Below are 17008 nucleotides of genomic sequence, written 5' to 3' on the forward strand. Positions count from 1 at the left end.
TACTTCCCAAGTGAGCTTAGCTGCACAACGTTTGCCCCACAGTGGCGAGCAGAAACATTGCTAGTGGCCAGTGAGCCACCCCATACACCGGGGCAGTAGCACCACACACATCTCCCAGAGAACAGAGACTTCCCAATCCGTGCGTGTTCTCTTCGAATGGAGAGGGTAGTTTGCAGTCTGCGAAGCACAGTCATGGCCCACAGCGCTGCAGGAGTGCCATCTCCAAAGTGAATGGGAAGCTGCCCTCCCTCGAGTGGATAAAGGCCTAACACCAGTCGTGAAGGCACGTCAACGTGTGCAAAAGAAGAACAGAAAACGGACATTTTTCCCTGTAGGAAAAGGGCTCTCGGTTTCTCAAACGGAAAGACAAGCTGTCAGAAGTAAGTCAGTATTGGAGAGAGGCAGAAGGCTGTACTAGGCAGAGGCTAGGGTAAGAGGTTCCTCAAAGCAGCCTTCTCAAAGGGCATAGAAGCAGAGGCCTTCTCCAGCGGCCTCTCCACCAGAGTCTATCCACAAAAGGAACACCTTGAAGCTGGCTGCGAATGCACAGCTTAGGAGGAAAGCAGTACCCGCATGCTACGAATGTGATCTCTTGACGGTGCCCCAGAAAGGAACTCTGGCACTTGTACTTCCCAAGTGAGCTTAGCTGCACAACGTTTGCCCCACAGTGGCGAGCAGAAACATTGCTAGTGGCCAGTGAGCCACCCCATACACCGGGGCAGTAGCACCACACACATCTCCCAGAGAACAGAGACTTCCCAATCCGTGCGTGTTCTCTTCGAATGGAGAGGGTAGTTTGCAGTCTGCGAAGCACAGTCATGGCCCACAGCGCTGCAAGAGTGCCATCTCCAAAGTGAATGGGAAGCTGCCCTCCCTCGAGTGGGTAAAGGCCTAATACCAGGCCTGAAGGCACGTCACCGTGTGCAAAAGAAGAACAGAAAACGGACATTTTTCCCTGTAGGAAAAGGGCTCTCGGTTTCTCAAACGGAAAGACAAGCTGTCAGAAGTAAGTCAGTATTGGAGAGAGGCAGAAGGCTGTACTTGGCAGAGGCTAGGGTAAGAGGTTCCTCAAAGCAGCCTTCTCAAAGGGCATAGAAGCAGAGGCCTTCTCCAGCGGCCTCTCCACCAGAGTCTATCCACAAAAGGAACACCCTGAAGCTGGCTGCAAATGCACAGCTTAGGAGGAAAGCAGTACCCGCATGCTACGAATGTGATCTCTTGATGGTGCCCCAGAAAGGAACTCTGTAACATGTACTTCCGAAGTGAGCTTAGCTGCACAACGTTTGCCCCACAGTGGCGAGCAGAAACATTGCTAGTGGCCAGTGAGCCACCCCATACACCGGGGCAGTAGCACCACACACATCTCCCAGAGAACAGAGACTTCCCAATCCGTGCGTGTTCTCTTCAAATGGAGAGGGTAGTTTGCAGTCTGCGAAGCACAGTCATGGCCCACAGCGCTGCTGGAGTGCCATCTCCAAAGTGAATGGGAAGCTGCCCTCCCTCGAGTGGGTAAAGGCCTAACACCAGCCCTGAAGGCACGTCACCGTGTGCAAAAGAGGAACAGAAAAGTGACATTTTTCCCTGTAGGAAAAGGGCTCTCGGTTTCTCAAACGGAAAGACAAGCTGTCAGAAGTAAGTCAGTATTGGAGAGAGGCAGAAGGCTGTACTAGGCAGAGGCTAGGGTAAGAGGTTCCTCAAAGCAGCCTTCTCAAAGGGCATAGAAGCAGAGGCCTTCTCCAGCGGCCTCTCCACCAGAGTCTATCCACAAAAGAAACACCTTGAAGCTGGCTGCGAATGCACAGCTTAGGAGGAAAGCAGTACCCGCATGCTACGAATGTGATCTCTTGATGGTGCCCCAGAAAGGAACTCTGGAACTTGTACTTCCCAAGTGAGCTTAGCTGCACAACGTTTGCCCCACAGTGGCGAGAAGAAACATTGCTAGTGGCCAGTGAGCCACCCCATACACCGGGGCAGTAGCACCACACACATCTCCCAGAGAACAGAGACTTCCCAATCCGTGCGTGTTCTCTTCGAATGGAGAGGGTAGTTTGCAGTCTGCGAAGCACAGTCATGGCCCACAGCGCTGCTGGAGTGCCATCTCCAAAGTGAATGGGAAGCTGCCCTCCCTCGAGTGGGTAAAGGCCTAACACCAGCCCTGAAGGCACGTCACCGTGTGCAAAAGAAGAACAGAAAACGGACATTTTTCCCTGTAGGAAAAGGGCTCTCGGTTTCTCAAACGGAAAGACAAGCTGTCAGAAGTAAGTCAGTATTGGAGAGAGGCAGAAGGCTGTACTAGGTAGAGGCTAGGGTAAGAGGTTCCTCAAAGCAGCCTTCTCAAAGGGCATAGAAGCAGAGGCCTTCTCCAGCGGCCTCTCCACCAGAGTCTATCCACAAAAGGAACACCTTGAAGCTGGCTGCGAATGCACAGCTTAGGAGGAAAGCAGTACCCGCATGCTACGAATGTGATCTCTTGATGGTGCCCCAGAAAGGAGCTCTGGAACTTGTACTTCCCAAGTGAGCTTAGCTGCACAACGTTTGCCCCACAGTGGCGAGCAGAAACATTGCTAGTGGCCAGTGAGCCACCCCATACACCGGGGCAGTAGCACCACACACATCTCCCAGAGAACAGAGACTTCCCAATCCGTGCGTGTTCTCTTCGAATGGAGAGGGTAGTTTGCAGTCTGCGAAGCACAGTCATGGCCCACAGCGCTGCAGGAGTCCCATCTCCAAAGTGAATGCGAAGCTGCCCTCCCTCGAGAGGGTAAAGGCCTAACACCAGCCCTGAAGGCACGTCACCGTGTGCAAAAGAAGAACAGAAAACGGACATTTTTCCCTGTAGGAAAAGGGCTCTCGGTTTCTCAAACGGAAAGACAAGCTGTCAGAAGTAAGTCAGTATTGGAGAGAGGCAGAAGGCTGTACTAGGCAGAGGCTAGGGTAAGAGATTCCTCAAAGCAGCCTTCTCAAAGGGCATAGAAGCAGAGGCCTTCTCCAGCGGCCTCTCCACCAGAGTCTATCCACAAAAGGAACACCTTGAAGCTGGCTGCGAATGCACAGCTTAGGAGGAGAGCAGTACCCGCATGCTACGAATGTGATCTCTTGATGGTGCCCCAGAAAGGAACTCTGGCACTTGTACTTCCCAAGTGAGCTTAGCTGCACAACGTTTGCCCCACAGTGGCGAGCAGAAACATTGCTAGTGGCCAGTGAGCCACCCCATACACCGGGGCAGTAGCACCACACACATCTCCCAGAGAACAGAGACTTCCCAATCCGTGCGTGTTCTCTTCGAATGGAGAGGGTAGTTTGCAGTCTGCGAAGCACAGTCATGGCCCACAGCGCTGCAGGAGTGCCATCTCCAAAGTGAATGGGAAGCTGCCCTCCCTCGAGTGGGTAAAGGCCTAACACCAGTCGTGAAGGCACGTCAACGTGTGCAAAAGAAGAACAGAAAACGGACATTTTTCCCTGTAGGAAAAGGGCTCTCGGTTTCTCAAACGGAAAGACAAGCTGTCAGAAGTAAGTCAGTATTGGAGAGAGGCAGAAGGCTGTACTCGCAGAGGCTAGGGTAAGAGGTTCCTCAAAGCAGCCTTCTCAAAGGGCATAGAAGCAGAGGCCTTCTCCAGCGGCCTCTCCACCAGAGTCTATCCACAAAAGGAACACCTTGAAGCTGGCTGCGAATGCACAGCTTAGGAGGAAAGCAGTACCCGCATGCTACGAATGTGATCTCTTGACGGTGCCCCAGAAAGGAACTCTGGCACTTGTACTTCCCAAGTGAGCTTAGCTGCACAACGTTTGCCCCACAGTGGCGAGCAGAAACATTGCTAGTGGCCAGTGAGCCACCCCATATACCGGGGCAGTAGCACCACACACATCTCCCAGAGAACAGAGACTTCCCAATCCGTGCGTGTTCTCTTCGAATGGAGAGGGTAGTTTGCAGTCTGCGAAGCACAGTCATGGCCCACAGCGCTGCAAGAGTGCCATCTCCAAAGTGAATGGGAAGCTGCCCTCCCTCGAGTGGGTAAAGGCCTAATACCAGGCCTGAAGGCACGTCACCGTGTGCAAAAGAAGAACAGAAAACGGACATTTTTCCCTGTAGGAAAAGGGCTCTCGGTTTCTTAAACGGAAAGACAAGCTGTCAGAAGTAAGTCAGTATTGGAGAGAGGCAGAAGGCTGTACTAGGCAGAGGCTAGGGTAAGAGGTTCCTCAAAGCAGCCTTCTCAAAGGGCATAGAAGCAGAGGCCTTCTCCAGCGGCCTCTCCACCAGAGTCTATCCACAAAAGGAACACCTTGAAGCTGGCTGCGAATGCACAGCTTAGGAGGAAAGCAGTACCCGCATGCTACGAATGTGATCTCTTGATGGTGCCCCAGAAAGGAACTCTGGCACTTGTACTTCCCAAGTGAGCTTAGCTGCACAACGTTTGCCCCACAGTGGCGAGCAGAAACATTGCTAGTCGCCAGTGAGCCACCCCATACACCGGGGCAGTAGCACCACACACATCTCCCAGAGAACAGAGACTTCCCAATCCGTGCGTGTTCTCTTCGAATGGAGAGGGTAGTTTGCAGTCTGCGAAGCACAGTCATGGCCCACAGCGCTGCAGGAGTGCCATCACCAAAGTGAATGGGAAGCTGCCCTCCCTCGAGTGGATAAAGGCCTAACACCAGTCGTGAAGGCACGTCACCGTGTGCAAAACAAGAACAGAAAACGGACATTTTTCCCTGTAGGAAAAGGGCTCTCGGTTTCTCAAACGGAAAGACAAGCTGTCAGAAGTAAGTCAGTATTGGAGAGAGGCAGAAGGCTGTACTAGGTAGAGGCTAGGGTAAGAGGTTCCTCAAAGCAGCCTTCTCAAAGGGCACAGAAGCAGAGGCCTTCTCCAGCGGCCTCTCCACCAGAGTCTATCCACAAAAGGAACACCTTGAAGCTGGCTGCGAATGCACAGCTTAGGAAGAAAGCAGTACCCGAATGCTACGAATGTGATCTCTTGATGGTGCCCCAGAAAGGAACTCTGGCACTTGTACTTCCCAAGTGAGCTTAGCTGCACAACGTTTGCCCCACAGTGGCGAGCAGAAACATTGCTAGTGGCCAGTGAGCCACCCCATACACCGGGGCAGTAGCACCACACATATCTCCCAGAGAACAGAGACTTCCCAATCCGTGCGTGTTCTCTTCGAATGGAGAGGGTAGTTTGCAGTCTGCGAAGCACAGTCATGGCCCACAGCGCTGCAGGAGTGCCATCTCCAAAGTGAATGGGAAGCTGCCCTCCCTCGAGTGGGTAAAGGCCTAACACCAGTCGTGAAGGCACGTCAACGTGTGCAAAAGAAGAACAGAAAACGGACATTTTTCCCTGTAGGAAAAGGGCTCTCGGTTTCTCAAACGGAAAGACAAGCTGTCAGAAGTAAGTCAGTATTGGAGAGTGGCAGAAGGCTGTACTTGGCAGAGGCTAGGGTAAGAGGTTCCTCAAAGCAGCCTTCTCAAAGGGCATAGAAGCAGAGGCCTTCTCCAGCGGCCTCTCCACCAGAGTCTATCCACAAAAGGAACACCCTGAAGCTGGCTGCAAATGCACAGCTTAGGAGGAAAGCAGTACCCGCATGCTACGAATGTGATCTCTTGATGGTGCCCCAGAAAGGAACTCTGTAACATGTACTTCCGAAGTGAGCTTAGCTGCACAACGTTTGCCCCACAGTGGCGAGCAGAAACATTGCTAGTGGCCAGTGAGCCACCCCATACACCGGGGCAGTAGCACCACACACATCTCCCAGAGAACAGAGACTTCCCAATCCGTGCGTGGTCTCTTCAAATGGAGAGGGTAGTTTGCAGTCTGCGAAGCACAGTCATGGCCCACAGCGCTGCTGGAGTGCCATCTCCAAAGTGAATGGGAAGCTGCCCTCCCTCGAGTGGGTAAAGGCCTAACACCAGCCCTGAAGGCACGTCACCGTGTGCAAAAGAGGAACAGAAAAGGGACATTTTTCCCTGTAGGAAAAGGGCTCTCGGTTTCTCAAACGGAAAGACAAGCTGTCAGAAGTAAGTCAGTATTGGAGAGAGGCAGAAGGCTGTACTAGGTAGAGGCTAGGGTAAGAGGTTCCTCAAAGCAGCCTTCTCAAAGGGCATAGAAGCAGAGGCCTTCTCCAGCGGCCTCTCCACCAGAGTCTATCCACAAAAGAAACACCTTGAAGCTGGCTGCGAATGCACAGCTTAGGAGGAAAGCAGTACCCGCATGCTACGAATGTGATCTCTTGATGGTGCCCCAGAAAGGAACTCTGGAACTTGTACTTCCCAAGTGAGCTTAGCTGCACAACGTTTGCCCCACAGTGGCGAGCAGAAACATTGCTAGTGGCCAGTGAGCCACCCCATACACCGGGGCAGTAGCACCACACACATCTCCCAGAGAACAGAGACTTCCCAATCCGTGCGTGTTCTCTTCGAATGGAGAGGGTAGTTTGCAGTCTGCGAAGCACAGTCATGGCCCACAGCGCTGCTGGAGTGCCATCTCCAAAGTGAATGGGAAGCTGCCCTCCCTCGAGTGGGTAAAGGCCTAACACCAGCCCTGAAGGCACGTCACCGTGTGCAAAAGAAGAACAGAAAACGGACATTTTTCCCTGTAGGAAAAGGGCTCTCGGTTTCTCAAACGGAAAGACAAGCTGTCAGAAGTCAGTCAGTATTGGAGAGATGCAGAAGGCTGTACTAGGCAGAGGCTAGGGTAAGAGGTTCCTCAAAGCAGCCTTCTCAAAGGGCATAGAAGCAGAGGCCTTCTCCAGCGGCCTCTCCACCAGAGTCTATCCACAAAAGGAACACCTTGAAGCTGGCTGCGAATGCACAGCTTAGGAGGAAAGCAGTACCCGCATGCTACGAATGTGATCTCTTGATGGTGCCCCAGAAAGGAACTCTGGAACTTGTACTTCCCAAGTGAGCTTAGCTGCACAACGTTTGCCCCACAGTGGCGAGCAGAAACATTGCTAGTGGCCAGTGAGCCACCCCATACACCGGGGCAGTAGCACCACACATATCTCCCAGAGAACAGAGACTTCCCAATCCGTGCGTGTTCTCTTCGAATGGAGAGGGTAGTTTGCAGTCTGCGAAGCACAGTCATGTCCCACAGCGCTGCAGGAGTGCCATCTCCAAAGTGAATGGGAAGCTGCCCTCCCTCGAGTGGGTAAAGGCCTAACACCAGTCGTGAAGGCACGTCAACGTGTGCAAAAGAAGAACAGAAAACGGACATTTTTCCCTGTAGGAAAAGGGCTCTCGGTTTCTCAAACGGAAAGACAAGCTGTCAGAAGTAAGTCAGTATTGGAGAGAGGCAGAAGGCTGTAGTAGGCAGAGGCTAGGGTAAGAGGTTCCTCAAAGCAGCCTTCTCAAAGGGCATAGAAGCAGAGGCCTTCTCCAGCGGCCTCTCCACCAGAGTCTATCCACAAAAGGAACACCTTGCAGCTGGCTGCGAATGCACAGCTTAGGAGGAAAGCAGTACCCGCATGCTACGAATGTGATCTCTTCATGGTGCCCCAGAAAGGAACTCTGGCACTTGTACTTCCCAAGTGAGCTTAGCTGCACAACGTTTGCCCCACAGTGGCGAGCAGAAACATTGCTAGTGGCCAGTGAGCCACCCCATACACCGGGGCAGTAGCACCACACACATCTCCCAGAGAACAGAGACTTCCCAATCCGTGCGTGTTCTCTTCGAATGGAGAGGGTAGTTTGCAGTCTGCGAAGCACAGTCATGGCCCACAGCGCTGCAGGAGTGCCATCTCCAAAGTGAATGGGAAGCTGCCCTCCCTCGAGTGGGTAAAGGCCTAACACCAGCCCTGAAGGCACGTCACCGTGTGCAAAAGAAGAACAGAAAACGGACATTTTTCCCTGTAGGAAAAGGGCATTCGGTTTCTCAAACGGAAAGACAAGCTGTCAGAAGTAAGTCAGTATTTGAGAGAGGCAGAAGGCTGTACTTGTCAGAGGCTAGGGTAAGAGGTTCCTCAAAGCAGCCTTCTCAAAGGGCATAGAAGCAGAGGCCTTCTCCAGCGGCCTCTCCACCAGAGTCTATCCACAAAAGGAACACCTTGAAGCTGGCTGCGAATGCACAGCTTAGGAGGAAAGCAGTACCCGCATGCTACGAATGTGATCTCTTGATGGTGCCCCAGAAAGGAACTCTGGAACTTGTACTTCCCAAGTGAGCTTAGCTGCACAACGTTTGCCCCACAGTGGCGAGCAGAAACATTGCTAGTGGCCAGTGAGCCACCCCATACACCGGGGCAGTAGCACCACACATATCTCCCAGAGAACAGAGACTTCCCAATCCGTGCGTGTTCTCTTCGAATGGAGAGGGTAGTTTGCAGTCTGCGAAGCACAGTCATGTCCCACAGCGCTGCAGGAGTGCCATCTCCAAAGTGAATGGGAAGCTGCCCTCCCTCGAGTGGGTAAAGGCCTAACACCAGTCGTGAAGGCACGTCAACGTGTGCAAAAGAAGAACAGAAAACGGACATTTTTCCCTGTAGGAAAAGGGCTCTCGGTTTCTCAAACGGAAAGACAAGCTGTCAGAAGTAAGTCAGTATTGGAGAGAGGCAGAAGGCTGTAGTAGGCAGAGGCTAGGGTAAGAGGTTCCTCAAAGCAGCCTTCTCAAAGGGCATAGAAGCAGAGGCCTTCTCCAGCGGCCTCTCCACCAGAGTCTATCCACAAAAGGAACACCTTGCAGCTGGCTGCGAATGCACAGCTTAGGAGGAAAGCAGTACCCGCATGCTACGAATGTGATCTCTTCATGGTGCCCCAGAAAGGAACTCTGGCACTTGTACTTCCCAAGTGAGCTTAGCTGCACAACGTTTGCCCCACAGTGGCGAGCAGAAACATTGCTAGTGGCCAGTGAGCCACCCCATACACCGGGGCAGTAGCACCACACACATCTCCCAGAGAACAGAGACTTCCCAATCCGTGCGTGTTCTCTTCGAATGGAGAGGGTAGTTTGCAGTCTGCGAAGCACAGTCATGGCCCACAGCGCTGCAGGAGTGCCATCTCCAAAGTGAATGGGAAGCTGCCCTCCCTCGAGTGGGTAAAGGCCTAACACCAGCCCTGAAGGCACGTCACCGTGTGCAAAAGAAGAACAGAAAACGGACATTTTTCCCTGTAGGAAAAGGGCATTCGGTTTCTCAAACGGAAAGACAAGCTGTCAGAAGTAAGTCAGTATTTGAGAGAGGCAGAAGGCTGTACTTGTCAGAGGCTAGGGTAAGAGGTTCCTCAAAGCAGCCTTCTCAAAGGGCATAGAAGCAGAGGCCTTCTCCAGCGGCCTCTCCACCAGAGTCTATCCACAAAAGGAACACCTTGAAGCTGGCTGCGAATGCACAGCTTAGGAGGAAAGCAGTACCCGCATGCTACGAATGTGATCTCTTGATGTTGCCCCAGAAAGGAACTCTGGCACTTGTACTTCCCAAGTGAGCTTAGCTGCACAACGTTTGCCCCACAGTGGCGAGCAGAAACATTGCTAGTGGCCAGTGAGCCACCCCATACACCGGGGCAGTAGCACCACACACATCTCCCAGAGAACAGAGACTTCCCAATCCGTGCGTGTTCTCTTCGAATGGAGAGGGTAGTTTGCAGTCTGCGAAGCACAGTCATGGCCCACAGCGCTGCAGGAGTGCCATCTCCAAAGTGAATGCGAAGCTGCCCTCCCTCGAGTGGGTAAAGGCCTAACACCAGGCCTGAAGGCACGTCACCGTGTGCAAAAGAAGAACAGAAAACAGACATTTTTCCCTGTAGGAAAAGGGCTCTCGGTTTCTCAAACGGAAAGACAAGCTGTCAGAAGTAAGTCAGTATTGGAGAGAGGCAGAAGGCTGTACTAGGCAGAGGCTAGGGTAAGAGGTTCCTCAAAGCAGCCTTCTCAAAGGGCATAGAAGCAGAGGCCTTCTCCAGCGGCCTCTCCACCAGAGTCTATCCACAAAAGGAACACCTTGAAGCTGGCTGCGAATGCACAGCTCAGGAGGAAAGCAGTACCCGCATGCTACGAATGTGATCTCTTGATGGTGCCCCAGAAAGGAACTCTGGCATTTGTACTTCCCAAGTGAGCTTAGCTGCACAACGTTTGCCCCACAGTGGCGAGCAGAAACATTGCTAGTCGCCAGTGAGCCACCCCATACACCGGGGCAGTAGCACCACACACATCTCCCAGAGAACAGAGACTTCCCAATCCGTGCGTGTTCTCTTCGAATGGAGAGGGTAGTTTGCAGTCTGCGAAGCACAGTCATGGCCCACAGCGCTGCAGGAGTGCCATCACCAAAGTGAATGGGAAGCTGCCCTCCCTCGAGTGGATAAAGGCCTAACACCAGTCGTGAAGGCACGTCACCGTGTGCAAAACAAGAACAGAAAACGGACATTTTTCCCTGTAGGAAAAGGGCTCTCGGTTTCTCAAACGGAAAGACAAGCTGTCAGAAGTAAGTCAGTATTGGAGAGAGGCAGAAGGCTGTACTTGGCAGAGGCTAGGGTAAGAGGTTCCTCAAAGCAGCCTTCTCAAAGGGCATAGAAGCAGAGGCCTTCTCCAGCGGCCTCTCCACCAGAGTCTATCCACAAAAGGAACACCCTGAAGCTGGCTGCAAATGCACAGCTTAGGAGGAAAGCAGTACCCGCATGCTACGAATGTGATCTCTTGATGGTGCCCCAGAAAGGAACTCTGGCACTTGTACTTCCCAAGTGAGCTTAGCTGCACAACGTTGGCCCCACAGTGGCGAGCAGAAACATTGCTAGTGGCCAGTGAGCCACCCCATACACCGGGGCAGTAGCACCACACACATCTCCCAGAGAACAGAGACTTCCCAATCCGTGCGTGTTCTCTTCGAATGGAGAGGGTAGTTTGCAGTCTGCGAAGCACAGTCATGGCCCACAGCGCTGCAGGAGTGCCATCTCCAAAGTGAATGCGAAGCTGCCCTCCCTCGAGAGGGTAAAGGCCTAACACCAGCCCTGAAGGCACGTCACCGTGTGCAAAAGAAGAACAGAAAACGGACATTTTTCCCTGTAGGAAAAGGGCTCTCGGTTTCTCAAACGGAAAGACAAGCTGTCAGAAGTAAGTCAGTATTGGAGAGAGGCAGAAGGCTGTACTAGGCAGAGGCTAGGGTAAGAGGTTCCTCAAAGCAGCCTTCTCAAAGGGCATAGAAGCAGAGGCCTTCTCCAGCGGCCTCTCCACCAGAGTCTATCCACAAAAGGAACACCTTGAAGCTGGCTGCGAATGCACAGCTTAGGAGGTAAGCAGTACCCGCATGCTACGAATGTGATCTCTTGATGGTGCCCCAGAAAGGAACTCTGGCACTTGTACTTCCCAAGTGAGCTTAGCTGCACAACGTTTGCCCCACAGTGGCGAGCAGAAACATTGCTAGTGGCCAGTGAGCCACCCCATACACCGGGGCAGTAGCACAACACACATCTCCCAGAGAACAGAGACTTCCCAATCCGTGCGTGTTCTCTTCGAATGGAGAGGGTAGTTTGCAGTCTGCGAAGCACAGTCATGGCCCACAGCGCTGCAGGAGTGCCATCTCCACAGTGAATGGGAAGCTGCCCTCCCTCGAGTGGGTAAAGGCCTAACACCAGCCCAGAAGGCACGTCACCGTGTGCAAAAGAAGAACAGAAAACGGACATTTTTCCCTGTAGGAAAAGGGCTCTCGGTTTCTCAAACGGAAAGACAAGCTGTCAGAAGTAAGTCAGTATTGGAGAGAGGCAGAAGGCTGTACTAGGCAGAGGCTAGGGTAAGAGGTTCCTCAAAGCAGCCTTCTCAAAGGGCATAGAAGCAGAGGCCTTCTCCAGCGGCCTCTCCACCAGAGTCTATCCACAAAAGGAACACCTTGAAGCTGGCTGCGAATGCACAGCTTAGGAGGAAAGCAGTACCCGCATGCTACGAATGTGATCTCTTGATGGTGCCCCAGAAAGGAACTCTGGCACTTGTACTTCCCAAGTGAGCTTAGCTGCACAACGTTTGCCCCACAGTGGCGAGCAGAAACATTGCTAGTGGCCAGTGAGCCACCCCATACACCGGGGCAGTAGCACCACACATATCTCCCAGAGAACAGAGACTTCCCAATCCGTGCGTGTTCTCTTCGAATGGAGAGGGTAGTTTGCAGTCTGCGAAGCACAGTCATGGCCCACAGCGCTGCAGGAGTGCCATCTCCAAAGTGAATGGGAAGCTGCCCTCCCTCGAGTGGGTAAAGGCCTAACACCAGTCGTGAAGGCACGTCAACGTGTGCAAAAGAAGAACAGAAAACGGACATTTTTCCCTGTAGGAAATGGGCTCTCGGTTTCTCAAACGGAAAGACAAGCTGTCAGAAGTAAGTCAGTATTGGAGAGAGGCAGAAGGCTGTACTTGGCAGAGGCTAGGGTAAGAGGTTCCTCAAAGCAGCCTTCTCAAAGGGCATAGAAGCAGAGGCCTTCTCCAGCGGCCTCTCCACTAGAGTCTATCCACAAAAGGAACACCTTGAAGCTGGCTGCGAATGCACAGCTTAGGAGGAAAGCAGTACCCGCATGCTACGAATGTGATCTCTTGATGGTGCCCCAGAAAGGAACTCTGGCACTTGTACTTCCCAAGTGAGCTTAGCTGCACAACGTTTGCCCCACAGTGGCGAGCAGAAACATTGCTAGTGGCCAGTGAGCCACCCCATACACCGGGGCAGTAGCACCACACACATCTCCCAGAGAACAGAGACTTCCCAATCCGTGCGTGTTCTCTTCGAATGGAGAGGGTAGTTTGCAGTCTGCGAAGCACAGTCATGGCCCACAGCGCTGCAGGAGTGCCATCTCCAAAGTGAATGGGAAGCTGCCCTCCCTCGAGAGGGTAAAGGCCTAACACCAGTCGTGAAGGCACGTCAACGTGTGCAAAAGAAGAACAGAAAACGGACATTTTTCCCTGTAGGAAAAGGGCTCTCGGTTTCTCAAACGGAAAGACAAGCTGTCAGAAGTAAGTCAGTATTGGAGAGAGGCAGAAGGCTGTACTAGGCAGAGGCTAGGGTAAGAGGTTCCTCAAAGCAGCCTTCTCAAAGGGCATAGAAGCAGAGGCCTTCTCCAGCGGCCTCTCCACCAGAGTCTATCCACAAAAGGAACACCTTGAAGCTGGCTGCGAATGCACAGCTTAGGAGGAAAGCAGTACCCGCATGCTACGAATGTGATCTCTTGACGGTGCCCCAGAAAGGAACTCTGGCACTTGTACTTCCCAAGTGAGCTTAGCTGCACAACGTTTGCCCCACAGTGGCGAGCAGAAACATTGCTAGTGGCCAGTGAGCCACCCCATACACAGGGGCAGTAGCACCACACACATCTCCCAGAGAACAGACACTTCCAAATCCGTGCGTGTTCTCTTCGAATGGAGAGGGTAGTTTGCAGTCTGCGAAGCACAGTCATGGCCCACAGCGCTGCAGGAGTGCCATCTCCAAAGTGAATGGGAAGCTGCCCTCCCTCGAGTGGGTAAAGGCCTAACACCAGGCCTGAAGGCACGTCACCGTGTGCAAAAGAAGAACAGAAAACGGACATTTTTCCCTGTAGGAAAAGGGCTCTCGGTTTCTCAAACGGAAAGACAAGCTGTCAGAAGTAAGTCAGTATTGGAGAGAGGCAGAAGGCTGTACTAGGCAGAGGCTAGGGTAAGAGGTTCCTCAAAGCAGCCTTCTCAAAGGGCATAGAAGCAGAGGCCTTCTCCAGCGGCCTCTCCACCAGAGTCTATCCACAAAAGGAACACCTTGAAGCTGGCTGCGAATGCACAGCTTAGGAGGAAAGCAGTACCCGCATGCTACGAATGTGATCTCTTGATGGTGCCCCAGAAAGGAACTCTGGCACTTGTACTTCCCAAGTGAGCTTAGCTGCACAACGTTTGCCCCACAGTGGCGAGCAGAAACATTGCTAGTGGCCAGTGAGCCACCCCATACACCGGGGCAGTAGCACCACACACATCTCCCAGAGAACACAGACTTCCCAATCCGTGCGTGTTCTCTTCGAATGGAGAGGGTAGTTTGCAGTCTGTGAAGCACAGTCATGGCCCACAGCGCTGCAGGAGTGCTATCACCAAAGTGAATGGGAAGCTGCCGTCCCTCGAGTCGGTAAAGATCTAACACCAGCCCTGAAGGCACGTCACCGTGTGCAAAAGAAGAACAGAAACCGGACATTTTTCCCTGTAGGAAAAGGGCTCTCGGTTTCTCAAACGGAAAGACAAGCTGTCAGAAGTAAGTCAGTATTGGAGAGAGGCAGAAGGCTGTACTTGTCAGAGGCTAGGGTAAGAGGATCCTCAAAGCAGCCTTCTCAAAGGGCATAGAAGCAGAGGCCTTCTCCAGCGGCCTCTCCACCAGAGTCTATCCACAAAAGGAACACCTTGAAGCTGGCTGCGAATGCACAGCTCAGGAGGAAAGCAGTACCCGCATGCTACGAATGTGATCTCTTGATGGTGCCCCAGAAAGGAACTCTGGCATTTGTACTTCCCAAGTGAGCTTAGCTGCACAACGTTTGCCCCACAGTGGCGAGCAGAAACATTGCTAGTCGCCAGTGAGCCACCCCATACACCGGGGCAGTAGCACCACACACATCTCCCAGAGAACAGAGACTTCCCAATCCGTGAGTGTTCTCTTCGAATGGAGAGGGTAGTTTGCAGTCTGCGAAGCACAGTCATGGCCCACAGCGCTGCAGGAGTGCCATCACCAAAGTGAATGGGAAGCTGCCCTCCCTCGAGTGGATAAAGGCCTAACACCAGTCGTGAAGGCACGTCACCGTGTGCAAAACAAGAACAGAAAACGGACATTTTTCCCTGTAGGAAAAGGGCTCTCGGTTTCTCAAACGGAAAGACAAGCTGTCAGAAGTAAGTCAGTATTGGAGAGAGGCAGAAGGCTGTACTAGGTAGAGGCTAGGGTAAGAGGTTCCTCAAAGCAGCCTTCTCAAAGGGCATAGAAGCAGAGGCCTTCTCCAGCGGCCTCTCCACCAGAGTCTATCCACAAAAGGAACACCTTGAAGCTGGCTGCGAATGCACAGCTTAGGAAGAAAGCAGTACCCGAATGCTACGAATGTGATCTCTTGATGGTGCCCCAGAAAGGAACTCTGGCACTTGTACTTCCCAAGTGAGCTTAGCTGCACAACGTTTGCCCCACAGTGGCGAGCAGAAACATTGCTAGTGGCCAGTGAGCCACCCCATACACCGGGGCAGTAGCACCACACATATCTCCCAGAGAACAGAGACTTCCCAATCCGTGCGTGTTCTCTTCGAATGGAGAGGGTAGTTTGCAGTCTGCGAAGCACAGTCATGGCCCACAGCGCTGCAGGAGTGCCATCTCCAAAGTGAATGGGAAGCTGCCCTCCCTCGAGTGGGTAAAGGCCTAACACCAGTCGTGAAGGCACGTCAACGTGTGCCAAAGAAGAACAGAAAACGGACATTTTTCCCTGTAGGAAAAGGGCTCTCGGTTTCTCAAACGGAAAGACAAGCTGTCAGAAGTAAGTCAGTATTGGAGAGAGGCAGAAGGCTGTACTTGGCAGAGGCTAGGGTAAGAGGTTCCTCAAAGCAGCCTTCTCAAAGGGCATAGAAGCAGAGGCCTTCTCCAGCGGCCTCTCCACCAGAGTCTATCCACAAAAGGAACACCCTGAAGCTGGCTGCAAATGCACAGCTTAGGAGTAAAGCAGTACCCGCATGCTACGAATGTGATCTCTTGATGGTGCCCCAGAAAGGAACTCTGGCACTTGTACTTCCCAAGTGAGCTTAGCTGCACAACGTTGGCCCCACAGTGGCGAGCAGAAACATTGCTAGTGGCCAGTGAGCCACCCCATACACCGGGGCAGTAGCACCACACACATCTCCCAGAGAACAGAGACTTCCCAATCCGTGCGTGTTCTCTTCGAATGGAGAGGGTAGTTTGCAGTCTGCGAAGCACAGTCATGGCGCACAGCGCTGCAGGAGTGCCATCTCCAAAGTGAATGGGAAGCTGCCCTCCCTCGAGAGGGTAAAGGCCTAACACCAGCCCTGAAGGCACGTCACCGTGTGCAAAAGAAGAACAGAAAACGGACATTTTTCCCTGTAGGAAAAGGGCTCTCGGTTTCTCAAACGGAAAGACAAGCTGTCAGAAGTAAGTCAGTATTGGAGAGAGGCAGAAGGCTGTACTAGGCAGAGGCTAGGGTAAGAGGTTCCTCAAAGCAGCCTTCTCAAAGGGCATAGAAGCAGAGGCCTTCTCCAGCGGCCTCTCCACCAGAGTCTATCCACAAAATGAACACCTTGAAGCTGGCTGCGAATGCACAGCTTAGGAGGTAAGCAGTACCCGCATGCTACGAATGTGATCTCTTGATGGTGCCCCAGAAAGGAACTCTGGCACTTGTACTTCCCAAGTGAGCTTAGCTGCACAACGTTTGCCCCACAGTGGCGAGCAGAAACATTGCTAGTGGCCAGTGAGCCACCCCATACACCGGGGCAGTAGCACCACACACATCTCCCAGAGAACAGAGACTTCCCAATCCGTGCGTGTTCTCTTCGAATGGAGAGGGTAGTTTGCAGTCTGCGAAGCACAGTCATGGCCCACAACGCTGCAGGAGTGCCATCTCCAAAGTGAATGCGAAGCTGCCCTCCCTCGAGTGGGTAAAGGCCTAACACCAGTCGTGAAGGCACGTCAACGTGTGCAAAAGAAGAACAGAAAACGGACATTTTTCCCTGTAGGAAAAGGGCTCTCGGTTTCTCAAACGGAAAGACAAGCTGTCAGAAGTAAGTCAGTATTGGAGAGAGGCAGAAGGCTGTACTAGGCAGAGGCTAGGGTAAGAGATTCCTCAAAGCAGCCTTCTCAAAGGGCATAGAAGCAGAGGCCTTCTCCAGCGGCCTCTCCACCAGAGTCTATCCACAAAAGGAACACCTTGAAGCTGGCTGCGAATGCACAGCTTAGGAGGAGAGCAGTACCCGCATGCTACGAATGTGATCTCTTGATGGTGCCCCAGAAAGGAACTCTGGCACTTGTACTTCCCAAGTGAGCTTAGCTGCACAACGTTTGCCCCACAGTGGCGAGCAGAAACATTGCTAGTGGCCAGTGAGCCACCCCATACACCGGGGCAGTAGCACCACAC

This window comes from Kogia breviceps, chromosome 2 (assembly GCF_026419965.1).
Source record: "Kogia breviceps isolate mKogBre1 chromosome 2, mKogBre1 haplotype 1, whole genome shotgun sequence".
Classification (NCBI taxonomy): Eukaryota; Metazoa; Chordata; class Mammalia; order Artiodactyla; family Physeteridae; genus Kogia; species Kogia breviceps.